Consider the following 14,914-nt stretch of genomic DNA (forward strand, 5'->3'; position numbering starts at 1 on the left):
AGAGATGGATTTTTATTGATGCATGGCAGACTCTGTTACCAGGCCATCGCGACTCAAGGTTATGATTGAAAGTCATGCTCCACCGTATGCAAGTCATAGAGGTATTGACGCCACGGTAAAAGCAGTGGCGACTTTCTTTTATTGGCCAACCTTGAGAAGATGTTGATGCCTTTGTGAGGCAATGCATCGTATGTCAGAAGGTAAAGTTTGACCGTCAAAAGACACCAGGGTTACTACAGCCTTTACCTATTCCAGATAGACCTTGGGAGAGCATTGCCATGGATTTTATATTTGATCTTCCACAGACACAAACGGGCGATGATGACATTTGGACTATCATATGCAGGTTCAGTAAGCAGGCTCATTTTATTCCCGTGCATAAGACGATCAAAGTGGATCATATGGTGAAGTTGTTCATGGCAAACATCTTCAAGTATCATGGCTTGCCTTCGTCTATCATTAGTGACCGTGATCCACGGATGACGAGTTTATTCTGGAGAGGGTTGTTTGACAACATGGGTACAACTCTCAAGTTTTCATCGTCATTTCATCCACAAACAGATGGTCAGTCGGAAGAGGCTAACTCTACAGTGTTGGATCTTCTTAAGTGTTATGTGTCAGAGCACAAGCAACAATGGGAAAAGTATCTTCCTTTAGTGGAGTTCGCATATAACAACACTGTCTATACCTCGACAGGCAAAGCGCCTTTTGAGATTGTGGAAGGGGGGAAGAAGGTACCACCCATTTTGCACACAAAGGATAAGATTTTTGAGGCTGATCAGTATGTGGAAAACATGGATGAAGCTTATCGGAGAGTTAAGTTGGCACTCCAGAAAACTCAGCAGAAGCAAAAGAAAGCCATAGACCGTCACAGACGTGCTTTAGAGTTTGCATTGGGTGATTGGGTTCTTTTGCGCTTTGAAAAGGCTAGACTCAAGAAGATGAAGGGTAAAGAGCGCTTATTCCCTAAATTGAGCATGCGTTATTATGGGCCTTTTCAGGTATTGGAAAAGATTGGTGAGGTAGCCTATCGTTTGAAGCTACCAGATCACTGGAGGATTCACAATGCTTTTCACGTGAGTCTCCTTGGACCTTTCCGTGGGGATGTGCCTGAGGATGTATCAGATGAGGCTCAGCCGGAAGTTGAGGAACTTGATGAGGTTCTGATTCCAGTGCAGATACTGGCACATAAGGAAAGAAAGGTACGAGGTAAAGTTTCCCGTCGCTATCTTGTGAAGTTCAAGAACTATTCACCGATGGATGCGAAGTGGATGGAGGAAGGTGACTTAACAGATTCACCTCAGGTTTTGCAGCTTTATCTCGATGCCTTTGAGTTAGAGCCGACTCTTGTTGTGGCTCATTCAGGTTTAGCAGAGCATGGGTATGGAGCATTACCTGATGCTCAAGAGGGGGGTAGCACCTCCACTCCCTTGATACAGACAGGCTCAGATGACATCTAGAGGTCGCTTGGTGCAGTTTTTATCTCACCCGAAGGTACTGATGGCTGACAGTACATCTGTTTATGGGACTTCTATGATATATGTGTACTAGTCACATGGGATATTGTGGTTGTGTTTGGTTCACAGTGGTATACAACTTGGACTACTACTACGCCATTGGTTTGCAGTGAATGATATTGATACATGTGCATGGCTTAGAGAGATTGGGACGCTGATCTTGCCATATTGTATATTTCACTTTACATATTTTGCTGTATCACCCGAATGCAATCGAGGACGCTTGCCATTTTTCAAGAGGGGGGTATGTCATGGCCCTGTGAAAATGGAACAGCACAAGTGTGGGCATGGTGGTTGCTGAGTCAAAATATTAAATGATTCACATGTAAGGTGCCCGGACAGAGATAATGATGTGTGGACATCCCTAGGTGTGAAGGGGGGAACTAGAACATTAATATTTTAATGTTTTATGTATGGTTGCCCCTAGGCCTTAGAGGCCCCTAGGGAACTTTAATAATTATTAAAGTTGGGGCCCTAGGACAAGTTTGGAGAGAGGGCAACTCCACTTTTGGAGTGCATGCCTCTCTCTCTTCACTCTCTCTCTAGCTTTTGGGCAATCGTGCAAGTCTAGGCATGGAGGAGAGGAGAAGCAACGTGGGACTACTGTTTTGCTGTTTTCTGCTGCTGTTTTTTTCTGTGCAAACCAGCCGTACAGTCCACGTGTGCAGCCCGTACACCCTTTATGACTGCAAGTACAGTACGGCTGTCTTCTCTGCTGCATGACTTGCTGGTACAGGCGGCGTAGACAGGGGTTTGAGCAGGTATAGGCGGCGCTGTACAACTGTACGGACAGCAGGTACAATTACCTGTACGACTGTTGACAGGTGGCTGTACTGCAGGTACAGAACTGTACCATCAAGTACAGTCAGGTACAGCAGGAGCAGGCGCACCAGTACAGCTGCAGGCGGCGTTTTTTTTCTGGTACAGACAGAGCCGTACAGCTGCAGGCGGCGCTCTTCTTGGTACAGGCGGAGTTTTTCTTGGAACAGTTGGCGCAGCATCAGAGAGCTGCAGATACAGCACTGAGGTGGATGCAAGAGAGGAAGGTACAAGCAAGTACACCCACACGTGTGAAGCAAAGTTGTTGAAACAAGTGTGTAAGTACAGACTAGTACAATCACTTCTTCCGGTGCAGATCCACGAGCTGATTTTGGTAAGCTCTGAATTTGTTCATCTATCTCTCTTTCCATTGGCTTATGTCTGTTGTTGCAGATTTGAGCTATCTGGCCCCTTGTGAGAGGAGGGGTATGGCAGATTGAAAAGGGTGGAGACAGAGACTGAACAATGAATGTATGTTGTGCTGAGTTGTTGAACCATGTGCATGAGATATGCCAGATGTATGCTCAAGGCAGTCCTGCTTAATGGACTTGGCTGATCAGAGGGAAGCACAGAGTGTTGCTTTGAGACACAGATCTGTGTGTGTGAATCCTCTGTGCTAAGAGGTATTGTGGGCTGCCAGATTGGACATACAAGTGTATTCTCTTGGCTGGTTTTGGTGTACTCAGCCTTACATATTTTTGAAATTGAATAAAGAAATACCGCAAGGGGCGCCAAGCTTTGGGGCCAACAGGTGTCATTCTATTTTCAGATTTGGGGCACTCTAGCTCCAATCTATTTTGTTTTCATATCTAGACTACAAGTGGACGGGTGACTGCTAGTCTACCGCACTTTTGTTTCTACCAGAGGCCGGTTTCAGATGCAAACTTTAAGACTAGTGACTGAGAGACAACTTTCTTCAATGCCTGGAACACCTCTAGAGCCTTGCATGTAAACAGACACTTTCTGGCGCGGAGCGGAGTCTTCACGCCCTTGAGCAAGTCGGGGAGAGGTGCTACAAGGTCAGAAAACTTGTCCATATACGTGTTGTAGGCCTAACAAAGACCCACAAATGACGAATTTCTTGGGCTATCTTGGGAATATCCCAATTGAGTATGGCCTGCACCTTTTCAGGATTGAGGCTAATACATGATGAGCTAATGATGTATCCCAAGTAATGTATTTCCAATACCAAACTCACTCTTCTTGGCATTAATAAACAACTCACTGTCTTGCAAGAGTTGTAAAACTTTTGCCACGTTTCACTCATGCTGCTCTGTAGTCCCTGAGAAGATAAGGATGTCATCTAGAGACTAGAAAGATGAAGATGGATTTGCCAATGAGATTCTGAAAAACCCAAGACATCATCTTGTTGAACGTCACTGATGCATTGGTGAGTCCAAAAGATGGATCATGGCATTGATATCTCCCCTGAGCAACAACTAGCTCCTCTTCTTCTCAGCATTCGAGAGAAGCAACTACACTGGAGTTCAGCCAGGCTTTCTTCAGCTGGCTAGGTTGTGGTGGCGAACCACGTTCTTCTCGCCACCATGTGGTACATCACCTTCTATTGGCCTTTCTCTCGGGCCTGTATCGGTCAAGTTCAATGGTTGATCCGCAACATTCTGTGGACTGAACAACAAGAGGCCTGCTCGGGCCAAGGTGGCTGGAAAGTGATCATTCAGCCACGACACAAAGGAGGCCTAGGCATCATCAACCCTGCATTCAAAGCCGTGCCCTTTTGGGCAAGTTGATTGTTTGAGGCCTTCTTCCGGGTGGTGAGCCTCGGAAGGACTTCCTCCTAGCTAGGATATCCACCCGCATCCCGATTCTAGGAGGCCCTTGGCCTCAGAGCACGAGATGGATTTTCACAGAGATGCAAGCTCGTGGCTTTAGCTCAGCATTTGAGGACAGATTTGCAACCAGTCTCATGCGTGCTTGCGATCATCTCAGGCCAGCCCTTTAGCAATCACCTCCGATAGCCTCCGAGGAGCATCTCCGACAGCCTCTGATCTAGAATCCCTTGGTCCGTCTGCCTAGTGGTCACATGCTTGGGGCTCACCAACACGTGTCATGGGGAGCTTTGAGAACAGGCCCCCTAGGTCACTCGGAGATTGGCTTTACATTCAAAGAGACCCCCAACGGCCGAGGAGAGGAATCTTGTGGGATCCGGAGCAAGGACAGACTTAGCCTCGACATCGACTCCTCCATCCCTCCTAGGGTGCCTGGCCCCGATACCGAGCCCTCCTCCCTCGTAGTGGCTGGACGTGTTCACCAGCCATGATATACCCTGGCAATTCATGGCACGGGTGAGAGCTCCGCCTTACTCACCTTCTCCATTGGACCTCAATGGCATTTAGAGAGAGCAACGCCTCCCTTAGGATTTCAGGGGATACACTACAAGGCTAGGCCATAGCATTCAGATCCCGAGGTTGAGGGCACACTAACAATAGCAGGATGCTAGCAGTCCCAAGGCCTCTCGCCGCAATTTCTCTCAGATTTCTAGAAGAGGCTGTGGGATAGTTTTCGGTCACAAGATCACTCTCTTCATGTGGCAGCTGGCACATCCGTGCTTGGCAGTTGGCACTTGGTTGGCCATTGGCGGTAGGCCAGGATTATGTCCAAGGTGTGGCCATTCCCAGGAGTCCCAACGTTATTGTCTTTGGAATTGCCCGAATGCTCTGCAGAGTTAGCAACGGATCCTACACACTATGGATAGGGCCCCCTCCGCATTGTTACATGGGGCACAGTTGCTTGGGCCACTAAGGCCGCGGTTGTCATGTCATATGAGGACGAGAGTCGGGGACTAGCCCTTTAGGTCTCTCACCTTCGTATTTTTGTAGTGCTAGTTCCATCTCCACCTTCAGGTCATTGGTCTCCAAGTTTAGCCAAAGATGGGAGATTTGCAACAGTATTGTTGCGTAGCACATATGGAGAGCTCGATGCAACAAAGCCATCGAAGGCACCCGCACCCTACCCCAGCGGAGTCCATCCGGAGCATTTGGCTAGATATCATTCATACCTTCGTGGTTAGTGGGGGAGGCTTCAAGGTGGCTCAGACCGCATGCGGAAGCGCAGAGAAGTCTTCCTGAGGATCTGGCGTCACCATCCCTTTCTTACTGACAGTGGTGGCGAGTCCACTTACCACTATAGAGTCTAGACCACCTTTGTGGTTGTTCCCCGCCCCCCACTCCCCATTGTACGAGATAGTCTTCACCTCCTAGAGCGGCCAGCCGAAGGAGAAGAGCATCCTTCCCTTTTATGCTTCTGGACTCTCGCTTCCCATTTGGAGACGAGTTTGTACTTAGCCATTATGGCTCTTTTTCTTGGTAACTAATAGAAGGATCTTTTTTCTTGGAAAAAAAAAAGATTGCCTTCTTCTTAGTGAGCTCATGCAATGGTGAAGCAATCCATGCAAAGTGCTTGATAAATTGCATGTAGTATGAACATAAACCCAAAAAGCTTCGTGCTTCATGTACGGAAGATAGCTCAAGCCAATTCCAAATGGCCTCTATCTTTGCAAGATCCATCATGACACCATCCTTCGACACAACGTACCCCAAATAGTGAATCTCTGAGAGGAAAAATTCACTCTTCTTCACATTGATGAAGAGCTATGCTTATGAAGCTCTTCAAACACTAGCCACGTGTTTGCGGTGTTCTTCCTCATTCTTGGAGAACACCAATATATCATCGAAAAACACACCTGTGAATTTCTAATGTTCACAAAAAATGTGATCCATCATTCTGTTAAACGTGGCCAAGACATTCGTGAGTCCAAATGGCATAACCAAAAACTCATACAAATCAAATGATGTCCTGAATGCCGTTTTGTGCACATCCTATGGTGCCACACGCACCTAGTGATATCCACTCTTAAGATCAATGCGACTAAAACATGCAGACCCATTCACATTGAAACATGCAGACCCATTAAGTTTATCGAGGATGTAATCTATGCATGGGATTGGAAACCGGTTCTTGATGGTAAGTTTGTTTAGAGCCCGATAATCCACACATATGGAAGGAACCGTCCTTCTACACTAGCAAGATAGGTGAACAATATGGCGAAGAACTTGACTGAACTAAGCCTCGGTCCAACAATTCGGTCACTTGCTTCATGATCTCTTCTTGCTGTGCTCCACTTACCCTATATGCAAGTCTATTTGGCGGGGAACTACCCGGCTCCAAATCAATGCAGTGATCCTCGGATCATTCATGAGGTAATTCTCCTTGCAAAGCCTCTGCAAAACAATCCTTGAATACGTCCAAAAATTTCAGCATCTCACTCGTAAGAGTGTTTACCTATACATCATCACATTAAACAATGTCGCGTACAAAAACCAAGTATGCAGAAACACTCTTTTTCATTGATTTATTAATCTAAACATGAGATACAACTTATTAATCTAAACATGAGATACAACTGGGATGGAGCTTCCCTCTTGGCCAGCATCAATAACATGCATGCGGCCTCTACACATAAAAGTAATCTTGTTTGTCTTATACTCCTTGTGTGGCTCAATGCCGTGATGCCACGGCTTTCCCAGTAATACATCACATTCATGCAATGGTGCAACCAAGAAATTTTCATGATCAAGATACCCTTGTATATAAATGCATAACTTCCCAATGATAGGGGTCACTTGCACTTGCTTTCCCACAAAGGCAGCCTCCACTTCAATTTGTGTTCAATGCAGCTGCCATCTCTACAAAGATGAAATTACCTGCGGTACAATCATCAAACATTAAGATTGCAAGCTCATACTTAATTAAGCCATCCCCAAGCTTTGCAAACCACCCTCTCTTTATCATCATTCCATGTATTCCCTTGCACATTAGGAATGGCATGCACATTAATCTTTGATTGCAAGACACTCACGAAACATGTGATCCTGGCTGCCACATGAGAAGCATTTTCCCTCTTTAGCATATTAGTCTCTTTGCTCCGGGTTAAGCTAAACTTGTCTTTTTTCTAAGAGGCATCTTTGGGAGCACAAATTTACAGCCTTCCTCCACTTTTCGCATCTTTCACATAAGGTTTAGCCTTTTGCAGGTTATGACCAGCCCTCTCTTTGCCCTTGAAAACATGATCCTGTTTACCAGAACCCTACAATTTGTGCTCTAACTGCACTGTGGCAAGAGCGGTTGCTATGTAGTCCTGCAAGATAGCATTGTGATGCATATCAAGACTGGATTTATAAACCAATTGAAGCCCAAACTTGAACTTCGGTTTCTTCTTGCATTCACCCACGAACAAAAATGGTGAGACCTCCAAATAGATCTTCCAAAATTTGTTCACATAAGCTTGCACACACTCATTGTCTTCTACTCTATCTTATCCCATTTGCTCATAATCTTCTCCAGAGCATTGGGAGGCAAGAACTATGCATAGAACCTCTCTTTGAAGTGCTCTCATGTTTGTGAACAGGGCTACTACAAAGCTCTTCAATGATCCACCAATGGGCAGCCGAGCCCTTTAGAAACATGCTCACATGGTGAATCTTTGACTTCTCAGATAACTCCTCTTCACTGAAGGCAATATCAAACTAGGCTATGAAAGCCATTGCCTTGCTTGCATCATACTCACCATGATAAGCTTTAAACTTGACGGACTTATCACCTGCCTTAAATTCCTTCAGCCTCTTGGCATCGTCATGCCTATCACTTTTCCCATGGGAAGCATGCATCACATATACATTTCCATCTTGTTTGCCACTCTCTCTTGCATGCACATCTCTTTCTTTTCCTCACCCATGCGGGGTAGAGGCTTGCTTTGAAGTCACTAAAACCTCATCCTTGTGTACATAATACTTGATCCTACGAGACAAATCATCACCTGTCTCCACATGCGGGAGTCCTTTGACATAGAGTTCACCTGCTTTGCCTTTGACCACATCTCCTTTAGGTATGAGATAGTTGAGGGCTATCTCTTGAGGGTTCACACCCAATTCCCTAGCCATAGAGTCCATAGTGTGTGCAACCATAAACTTGGCCTTTGTCACCTCCATAAGTTTATGAACCTACAAGTTCTCATAAAGCATCTTCAGCTCTTCCTCCTTGGCATACAATTGCCTCTTTATGCGTTCCATCTCGGCCTTCAACAAATTTGGGGCATCTCCATGCACCTCCCATTTGCCTTGAGAGTGTTGTCCCTATGCACATAACATTGCGTATGCCTCTTACCCAAGCATGTGTACCACTTGGCTAGCCATGTGAACTAGGCCCTTGCTCACTCTATGCATGGCTGTCCATAGTGTATGAGAGTTGTGCACACGGAACCCAATGCCCAAACGATCATTTCCCCACTGAGAAGATGGAAGTAACCATGCTCTAATACTGCAATAATAACAACAGTTAGGTGTGAATGTTCCTAGGCACCATCTCGTGAAGAACAAGCTCGTCAAGTCTTAAATATGAAAGTACACCACTGGGGCCGCCCCAGTGACATTGTTGTATATTATTGGAGTATTTAATCTGTATACAAAGTTCCGAGTGCTCTCCAGCCACATATTCCATGCAATGCAAATAATGAGTAAATGTTACCCAAACAAGTAATCGTCAGTGTAGATGTCAATGCCCAACTCATCGAAAAGAGTGACCTAACCAACCAGCCTCATACACCTGGAACTGAGTGAACATGTAACTGTTGTTCCGAGACAATGCACGAACAAGCGCTCTCGTACTAAAGCTTGGTTCACTCAACTCGTAGAAGCTCTCATACTAGAGCTTGGTTCACTCAGCTCGCAGAAGCTCTCATACAAGTCTTCGGGGTATGGGTACACAAATAGGTACTCATACAGTGCACCAACATAGTAGTTAGGGGGGGGGGTTTTGAAACGGGCTTCCTAAAAGTTTCGAACACGTTTCAAACGGGTTTCATAAAATCAACCCAAAGTTTCCTACAAGTTTCCTACCTACAGGTTTTTGCATGTACAAAATTTCAAATATATACTGCATAAAATATGTAAAAATAACACTAAATGCATAGAATACATGGAAACATCAATTTGAAGCCTATAGTCTTTGAATCACAAATAACAAAAACCATATAATCATCCATCATCAATGTCAAATGATCATGATTCAAAGACCATGGTCCACTATCCATAATCCATGATCCATGATCCAATCATCCATCATTCCATGCCACACACAAAAAAAAACATACATGACACTACATAGGTTAAAACTTATAAGTTTAAAGTGTTCATGTCACATGAATCATAATGAATCAATAGTCATGGCCCAATGTCCATAAACAATACAAATAAATCAGCCCTGATGAGGGAAAGCGGCACACGAAAACCAGAAAAAACTTTATCAAAAGAGTCAAACAAATTTCAAGGTTAGATTTGGGGCAAAAAAAAAGTCACAAAATTTGCTTGAAAAAAACGTGTTTCCTACAAGGAAACGTTTCCACGTTTCCTTCCCTGTAGGAAACGCGTTTCCTAGCTACTATGAGCACCAAGTACACGACTAGCATCCCACACATATATAAGCATAATATGTAGAGGGGGCCAAGGTCACCCCTATGGGGCTGACCAAGGCCTAAAGCATGTACAAGCATTTATGCAACCTTTTTGTACCATATTAAAATACAAAAAACCTTGACACCACTCTCTCTCTTCTTCTCTCTCCTCTGTCTTAATTATGTTTAATCAGCATCAATGTTTTTAATCAGGCTTAGGACTGTGGATCAGTACAACAAGGCTTGTATGCATGCTCAACAGGTACACAACAGATACAATTGCAGACTCGGCTAGTTCAGAGCAAGTACACGAAGTACGGATAGTAGGTACAGTTCGAGTACAACCATGGGCAGTAGGACAGCAAGTACAGTCGAGTACAGCCAGTATATTACAGCAGTAAGGTGCAGTTGGGTACAGCGCAAGTACGACAATAGGGTGCAGGCTGGCAGCTTTTCTTTTGAGCTTCTGTGGAAGTCGATTTACATAGGAAAAACTAGGTGAGAGAGAGAGAGAGAGAGAGAGAGAGAGAGAGTTCTGCTTCTTGGATACGTGAGGAGGGAGGAGAGAGATGAGAGTTGGCAAGGTTGGTAGGGGTCCTATTCCCTTGTGACACGTGGCAAGGCCCCACCTTTAATGAAGCCACCTTTGTAAGGTGCCCCCTCGTTAAATTGGACCACGTGAGGGCTTAAAAGGACCAAAGGGGATGCCAAAAGCTTGGGCTGGCCATTCATGGGCCTTGGGTCCAAGACACTGGCCCTACAAAGGTTATAAAACCTTTAGAATAATAAACAAGGGTTTAAATGGATACTTACCACCTGTTCACATACCACAAACCATGTCAGAATACGGGGCATTCACACGGTTCACCAGGGTGGGTGTCCCCTGCCGCACGCAGTCACACGAAACCAATTTCAAGCAAGCAAAGATGAGTGCACATGCATTATGCAATGGATATATCTCCCGTTCCTGGAACCTATAAATAGCAGGTCTTCCCACGCACGAAACTAGCTCACTAGGAAGCCTATAATGGGATCCCTGACAATGGGTTCCACGTTGTTGCCAAGGCCTAGCCCCCCGTAGGTGACACAAATCCGGGGCTCGGTACAGGTGACATGAATCTCCTTGGCCTCCCATACCTTGGCACAAAACAAGGAAAGTCCACTTGGACAGCCAAATGGTGACTATGCCCTCAGCATATTCTCCATAGTCAGCCTCATCCTCTTTGTCTGACTATCCGACTCGGAGTGATCCGAAGATGAAATGCTCAGACTTGTTTCCAATTTGGAAAACACTAATTGCCATAATTGTGCAGTGAATTTGGGATCTATCATAATTGTGAACTACAAATTTTCCAAAGCTCGTTGGAAACTTTCAGCTGCAAGTGCATCCGCAGTATCACTGCCCATAGCCAGGTTCTCGACCTCCTCCAAGCCACACTTGTTGGCGAGCAAGGACACATCGTGGGAATCCAATTCCTCGACAACGGCTACATCCAGATCGAGTTCAACTCGGCCTCTCTCGCGGAGAGGACCATATCATTGAGTCCCTTGCAATACAGGGCTTCTAGGGCTCCCGTGTACTTCACCAAGTGGAGGCATGGCGTCTCTCCGGACTCTAACCCACTGGCAAGCACGCCTGGTTTGCCCCTTCCCCGGCTCTCCCAAGGCACGCATCCTTGTACTTTTCCTCTTCCTGGCTGCCCTTTGTCAGCTTCGTCACTCCCTTCTGCTTTTCCTGCACAAATGTATGGAGTCAATGCGCAGTAATTCCACAAAGTCATCCGATAGTAATGACATGGAGTCGCTTGGCGATGACGACTTTGGGCAAGTGAAGCCAGTGGGATAGCTATGATTTTACGTGCCACCTGCAATAAGGCTGGAAGATAAACAAGACTGCGTTATTCACGATCCCCTAAGAGAGGATAGTGTGAAGCCCAAGGTTGATGGGTGCTCCATGCCTTCGCCAACCAATGATAGTGGGGTTGTCATGTGGGGTCATGGATATACTTTGCTATGTGATGGTTGGTCTGATGTGAAGAAGAGTGTTTATAACATTCTAGTCTCCTCATGCAAAGGCACACTATCTATTCGTGCCATTGATGCCTCTGTGGCGACGACAATGGTGACAGGGGAGTTCATCTTCAGGCATATACGCCAGGCTATACAAGAGATTGGCCCAGACAACATTGTGCAAGTGATAACAGACAATGGATCAAATTGTGTTTCCATGGGAAGGATGCTTGAAGAAGAGTTCCCCAAGATTGTATGGACACCTTGTGCTGCACATAGCCTTGATTTGATGATACAAGATGTGGGAAAGCTAGATTGGGTGAGAAACATTTTTTCTATAGCCTCTAGTATGGTGAACTTTGTCACCAAGATGCCGAAAGTGCCGAGCATGTATAGAGGCCAATTCTGATCTTGAGCTCTTGAAAGCTGGATTGGGTGAGAAACATTTTTTCTATAGCCTCTAGTATGGTGAACTTTGTCACCCAAGAGGCCGAAAGTGCTGAGCATGTATAGAGGCCAATTCTGATCTTGAGCTCTTGAAGCCATCCAAAACCCGCTTGGCCTACATATTCATTGTGGTGGAGAGGCTCGTGAGGGTGCGCCCTAGCCTAATGCGCACAGTGGTATGTCGTGAGTGGGCAACATGGGATGACAAAGATGCACCAAAGTCGGTTTCATTTTCTCGTATGGTCATGAGGGAGACTTGGTGGAATGATGCGCAAGCACTTGTCAAGACACTCAATCCCATGTATAGTGTCCTTCGACTCACAAACATGGAGGAGAGTATCATTGGCCTCCTCTATGAGTTCATGGACAAGATTGGAGAAGCCCTCGATGCTTGTACATTATTGTCTCCTGAGAGGTATAACTCTTATTCTTTCTCTTGAAGTTAGATAGATCATAGAACTTAGAAGATTAAAGTGTGTGTGTGTGTGTGTGTGTGTGTGTGTGTGTGTGTGATATGTATATATGCATGTGTGAGTCTACGTCCCACGTGTCGCTTGAGTTTCCCAAAGGCTTCGCTACCATTCTAAAGTCCATGTCATCCTTCCAAGCACTCGCAACAAAACCAAGGGTGCCTGGCTCCTTGTTACTTGATAATGCTCCATTCCCAAGGGTTGTACATCATAGCCCTTTGGATGTCTTGACACCTTCAAAAGCCCATCCACAAATAAAAAATGAGAAATGTCCAAAATGGTGAACCCCCCCACCAAAAAAAATAAGCTAGTTATGTGGCATATACTAATACAGTCCTGTTTTTTGCTTTTAAGAAGTAGCTCCATGTAAATATTATCTTTTGCAAAAAGTCCATATGACATAAGACTAGGAATATTATGGCTTCAACAAGCAACTTCTACATGATAAATGATCATCATTGGACAATCTTACGCTGTTAAAGGATTTCAGTACCTAAGTTATCATTGGAAGGACTACACTCTCTCCCTTGGAGGCATGCAATGGCACTTATGGAAGAATTTGTTCCACCTGTGGGCTGAAAATGTTGCTAGGGTTGCTTGTAGCATAAGAATGTTTCCTTATGCCCTTTCCGCTATGAGTGAAAATTTCTTATGATAATTCATTTGTTCAAGAAACTTGAACAACCATGCAAGAGCACAGAAAAATGGCAGCAAATAATATCTGAAGTGATGACGCATGATACATTGCTCATAGATACTTGTTGAGCCTATATCTCAACAAAAAATCAGTCCTAGAAAGCTCGATTTTTGCAGCTGGTAAAAGGCGACCCAGTTGAAGACAGAAGCTTGTTGAAGAAACGGTGAAGAAAAACAGATAAAGCCTAAACAAAATAATCAAAACACTTACATGCAAGTGCACACAATCATGGCTAAGCCATTTAAACAAAAGCACTAACAGAGAAGGGAGCAGCCCATGGCCTCTGAAGATAAAGCCCCTACCTGATACAAGCGTAACAAGTTGGCATCCAAGCTCTAAGTCTGATAGACAACCTGCAAAGATTAAAAAAGGTTCTTGGAATAACAAACCGAAAAAAAAAACCCCCTTGGCCTGAGCACCTCTCACACGTTTAGTGCTTAGGGGAGAGGACCTTGGAGATTATTATGTCTGACATAGCCCAGATTGGCTTAGCAATATCAGAGACATCGATCTCTTTTAGTTTTTGTGCTATGAAAAAACAAGGAGGGGGCACCTGCTCCTGCACGTAGGTCTCGAGTTCAGGGAGGATGTCGGGATTGTAAGGGTTGAGCGCCACGACCTGTTCCATGGTGTCCTGATGGGCCACCTCCCTCTCCGGTGTTGCTCGAACGCGCTGCTGCATTGTAGCAAGTGCCAAGCCTATGCAGAAGAAAATCGAAGAGGACGCTTTTAATATATAACTAGTTCTGCACCCGCACGCTGCGCCACTCGAACACAGTATGCCCTTTTTACACTTTCTCACAGGAGGGGAGGGGAGGAGCCTGAAGAGGATAGAAGATGGCTTTTAGAGGATATTATAGGGTTATTCCCAATCGCCACGTGGCACGTTTTTAGGCGGTTGGGCTACCCCTCTACGAGCCGCTTGTGCCATGCAAAAGAGGCCTCTCAGACCCGCCTTCAAGCCTTCTGCACAGAGCAGAAGAGGCCCCACCTCCCCTATGCCCTGTATATTATAGGGCTATTCCCAACTGCCACGTTGCAGGCGGTTGGGCTACCCCTCTACAAGCCACCTATACCATGCAGAAGAGGCCCCCAGACCCGACTGTGCAGTGCAGAAGAGACCCCGCCTCTGCCATGCAGAAGAAGGTTGAAGGAATGTGCAAAACTTGATTGTGCCAGCAGCTGCCTTCGTTTAGTTTCATGTAGGTGGCCAACACAGAGATTTGAATCCCGCTCCTCGGCCTTTAACTCCTCTCCTTCACGATTTAGTCGCCTGCATGATACCTAGTTTGTTCCTCTCTCCCTCTCTTAGCCCATGCTGGCTCTGTCGTGGTGAGACTATTGTGCTTTTTCGTCTGCAGGCTCTGGTAGGACTCGGTGCTGAGACTCCTCGCTCTCTCTGCGCACTGGTTACTCTCTACTGGTAAGTTTGCTCTTGCTCTCTTTACGACAGCTTGCATGGTTAGACCGAGAAGGTGGTTAGCCT

The 14,914-nt window shown here is 45.6% G+C and overlaps 1 long non-coding RNA gene across 1 annotated transcript in view; it reads right to left on the reverse strand.

Annotated features, from left to right (window-relative positions):
* LOC147615808 (uncharacterized) overlaps positions 1 to 14,219 on the reverse strand; it is a 43,625-nt gene extending 29,406 nt beyond the window's left edge. The window contains exons 1-2 of the long non-coding RNA XR_015262579.1: positions 13,982 to 14,219; positions 13,731 to 13,781 (exon numbers count right to left, since the gene is read on the reverse strand). This is a non-coding gene — a long non-coding RNA (uncharacterized LOC147615808). The remainder of the gene's footprint in view (positions 1 to 13,730; positions 13,782 to 13,981) is intronic.
* Between the last annotated feature and the right edge of the window lie 695 nt (positions 14,220 to 14,914).

Source organism: Cibotium barometz, chromosome 39, assembly GCF_041138505.1.
Source record: "Cibotium barometz isolate CiBa-2024 chromosome 39, ASM4113850v1, whole genome shotgun sequence".
Classification (NCBI taxonomy): domain Eukaryota; kingdom Viridiplantae; phylum Streptophyta; class Polypodiopsida; order Cyatheales; family Cibotiaceae; genus Cibotium; species Cibotium barometz.